Source organism: Myotis myotis, unplaced genomic scaffold (assembly GCF_014108235.1).
Source record: "Myotis myotis isolate mMyoMyo1 unplaced genomic scaffold, mMyoMyo1.p scaffold_m19_p_5, whole genome shotgun sequence".
Taxonomy (NCBI): Eukaryota; Metazoa; Chordata; class Mammalia; order Chiroptera; family Vespertilionidae; genus Myotis; species Myotis myotis.
Genome location: NW_023416357.1, coordinates 95,102,174 through 95,106,570, shown reverse-complemented (window position 1 = coordinate 95,106,570; position 4,397 = coordinate 95,102,174).

The window sequence follows — 4,397 nt, the reverse complement described above, 5'->3', positions numbered from 1 at the left end:
TATATAACCCACGCCCAGTCTCCTGGCACTCAGTGCAATTCTGTCTACACTAAGGTTTTTGGTCAACATTTCTAGCATTGGCATTTTCTGTTCGTTCCATTTAGCCAACATGTTACCTGCTGTCCTCTTATTCAACCAGTTTCTGCCAACCCAGTTCATCCTGGCTATTTTTCAGAGAGTGATTGGTTTCTTTGACATTCTAGCTCCGCGCTTGGCACCCTCTGGCTCTGGACCACCTCTTGGTTCTCATCCCCCAACACTCCTTGCCTCACACTCTTGGCTTCAGCACGTTTGTAGTTTAATATGTTGTGTTGTTCTGTGTCCCTGGACTTGGGGTCATTTGGACATTCTGTCCCTATAGCTGGAATGATTTTGTCCCACTCATTACCTGGTCTTTAAGACTGAGTTTCAGCCTGCCCACACTTATTCAGATGCTTCCCTTGACAATATTCTGGGTTTCCTTTATCCTTGCCCCTTCGCTCCACTGTCTGGCTTCCCAGGCTGTGAGCTCCCTCAGGACAGGACAGCTCATCCAGTTCAGGGGACTGAAGTGGCCCCAGAGCCAGACGCTCCTGGGTATGAACCACTGTTCCACCACTTGCTGGCTGTGTAACCGAAGAAAAGAGGCTCATTTTCTGCATCTGTAAAATGAGGGTGATAACAGGGGTGTTTTGGAGATGAACTGCAATGACACCTGTAGGAAATTTAGAAGAGTGCTGCTATACTTTAAGGGCCTACTAAGTGTAACCTCTTCCTTTTTATGTTTTAAAATATGTTTTTATTGATTTCAGAGAGAGGAAGGGAGAGGGAGAGAGGAATAGAAACATCAATGCTGAGAGAGAATCATTGATTGGCTGCCTCCTTCACGCCGTCTACTAGGAATAGAGCCCACAACCTGCAACCCGGGCATGTGCCCTGAGTGGGAATCGAACCATGACTTCCTGGTTCATAGTTCGACTGAGCCACACCAGCCTAGCACCTCTTTATATTGCAAGACTGTAGCATTCAATAGATGCTCAGTTGCTGCTTCCTAAATTAGCACAATGCTAGGAGACCCAAACTACTTTAAAGGAAGTTCCATGGATTATCATGGGACTACAGAAGAACCAGACACTTCTAAATAATCCCCTGAAAGGAACTGGGGGGAAAACTGCTTATATGGCCAAGAAGAAAGCACAGCTCTTTGTCTGGAATGGTTTTCCTTTCACAGAGCCCCAGCCAGAGGGCAACTCCCAATTCCCTCCAGAGGCTGCCCTCCTGGTTGCAGAAGTGGGTCAGGACTTACCAAATGGGCTTCCCTGCTGGATCAGTTTTGAGGCTCCATTCAAAAAAAAAATAATCATAAAATGCCTATTGTGTATTAGGCACTTATTATGTGCCAGTGGTTCTCAAATGAGGGGGGCAATTTCTCCACCCATAGTGGACATTCGTCTGGAGACATCTTCGTTTGTCACAGTGGGGCTGGGGGTGTGACTGGCATCTAGTGGGTAGAGACCAGGATGCTGCTCAACACCCTACAGTGCACAGTGTAGCCCCTCAATGACCCGGCCCCACATGTCAAAGGTGTCAAGGTGGAGAAACCCAGCTATGCCCCAAGACACGGAGCACTGTGAGTTTTGTCTCGTTTCATTTTCATCATGCCGATTTATGAATGAGGCACTGTGATTCACCACGGCCCCCATTCTCCGAATGAGGAAACTGAGGCCCAGTTACACAAACTGCTCACAGTCACACAGCCAGGACCAGATTCAAAGCCGGGGGGCCTGACACAGCCCATGCTCTTACTGGTTGCACATTTTGGGGGATACCACACCCTTTAAAGCCATTTGGTTTAACAGCAAGAAGCTATTTGTCATCAGTTAGAGTGGTTCTCAACCTTCCTGATGCCGTGACCCTTTAATACAGTTCCTCATGTTGTGGTGACCCCCAATTTCATTGTGACAAATTGAACATAATTAAAGCATAGTGATTAATCACAAAAACAATATGTAATTATATATGTGTTGTCTTAGGAGACCCCTGTGAAAGGGTCGTTCAACCCCCAAAGGGGTCGCGACCCACAGGTTGAGAACCGCTGAGTTAGACCCAGGTTAGAATCCTTGCGTGGCTACTTGGCAGCATGTGATCCTGAGCACACCATCTGTTAGGTCATCGAAGCTCCTATTTTCCCATCTGTGAAATGGGGGAAGGATGCCCATCTCGTGGGGTGTTTTTTAGGAGTTAAATCGAAGAGGACTGTGAAGCGCCTGACAATTAGTCTGACACTCATTAACTGGTAGCTGCTGCTGGTACTGCTGTCCCTGTCAGCATCACTGTTATTATTCCCATCGCCTCGGAGGCCCGATTCCCTCCCACCCGATCCCGAGGAAACAAGTACTCGGTTTTGTGGCTGGTCCCAGTGCGCCAGCTGGCACTCGGAGACCAGTGGGATGGTGCCTCCCCACGCCAGATTGCACCCTGCAGAGGGGGCCTGCGCTTCGGGAGGCCTCAGCAGCTCAGAGGAAAGAGGCGTGTTGCCCACGAGCTTGGGGCTGGTGGGACCCGGAGCAGGCGCCTGGGCCACTAGGGCTGCTCCCTCTCTCCTGGGGGTTGGTTCCTCCTGGTTCCTCCATTAAGAAGCACAGGGACCTTTAATGCTGGTAGCAGCGGTGGAAATGGTGGGAAATGGTGGCCAAGGGGGCGAGGGAACTCTTTGAAGAGAAAAATAAGTTCTCTCTGCTAACTGTCTGGGAATGCCTATCTTTTGGGAGGTGACAAGAGAATGCAACAGCCAAACTGGAGAGAATATGCTAGAAAAGCTCCCAAATCGTGGGAGGTGGGGTTGGTTAAGGCAGAGCTTTCACGGGGCCTCTCAGACCCAAGACCAGCTTCATGTCTCTTTCAATAACAACAGTCATAATAACACCCACCATTTGTGGCCCACTGTGTGTGTGACTGGCGCTGTTACAAAAGCCTCACATTCATCATCTGTAACCCTGTTATGTGTACCCATTGAGAGGCCTGATGAGTCAACACATAAGAGGTGCTCAGAAGGGGGCAAATAGGAAGCAATATGAAGCATTCGCCACCACCATCATCATCATTTCTACAGCTGTTGCTTTTATTACCACCCTGCAAGATAGATGTTATCTCCAAAGAAGAGTAGGACTAACGAAGGCTCAGAGAGTCTGGTTTGCCCATGGCCCCAAAGGAGGCAGGAAAGCACAGTGGGTAAGCCAGCCGGCTTTGGCGTCGGACTGCCAACTTTCAAATCCTAGCTTGGCTGTTTAGTAACCATCTGCCAACGTGGGCATGTTATTTTCCCCGAGCCTGGGTTTCCTTTCCTGCAAAATGAAGAAAGAGACTACAATAAAAGTTAAGGTAAGGATTAAACTGTTTGCTGAATTGTGAAAACTCAGCTCTGGATACAGAAGGTAGAATTTAGCCCGTTTGTGTTTTGTGGAGTCTAAGCCCTCCGTGCCCTCAAGGAAAGAGGAATGAACTTTCTGAGGCAAACTGATGTGGGCTCTGCTGTGAGTGGTCAGAGAGGACCACCTTGGTCTGTGTAAAGGTTACTATGAGAGAATAGATGGTGTCTGGATTGGAGGGTGGAGGGTGAAAGAGTGGGGCAGGAAGGAGAGGCTAGAGAAGACAGAGAGGACAGATGCCCTGAACCAAGGTGGTTTGTGTGGCACTAATGTCCAGGAAATGCCAGGTGAGAAGCCCCAAGACAGTGCTGAGAGTGACCTATGATGCCCAGGATCTCTGCTAGACCTGGGGCTCTCCTGCTGACCACCCTCCTCAGTTGGTCCTCTAGGGCCGGGGAGACCTCCGTCTGCCCTGTCTGTGGTCAAGGTCCTCATTGCTGCCATGTGTAGATGCTACCAGAGCAAACACCTTCCACCCCTGACAACCAAGAGCCCGAGGCAACCTCTGGACGCCTAGCAGGGCCGCCAAGAAGACATCCTCCACCCACATATGGTGAGCTAAAGTGATCGATCCCACTTGAGTATTCTGAGCTGAGACAGTGGGAAGTGGATGTCACCATCCCGTTATTTTCATTCTCATCAGCATCTCAGGCTGGGCTGCAGGTTGAGGAATAGTCCACTGGACTCTGCTCCCAAGTCCCTCCAAAGACTCTGACCCTCCAGTCGTGACCTCTTTCCTCTGCCCGTCCAGCAGCCTGGAAGCAGAGCCAGCCTTGCCCTGTCCCTCCCACGCGGCCATGTGGACTGGTCAGCAAGAGCTCCCCTGGCTGGGAGGGGGGCGGCAGGAAGTCGCCTGGGTCCCCACTTGCTCTGCCTCTGAGGAGGGGGCGGTGCTGGGGGAGGACAAGGCTTTTATACACAAAGCAGATGCGCCATAAATGCATCCTCCCTGGCACAGACACTCCGGGGGAAATGCTGCTGGTTTTACCC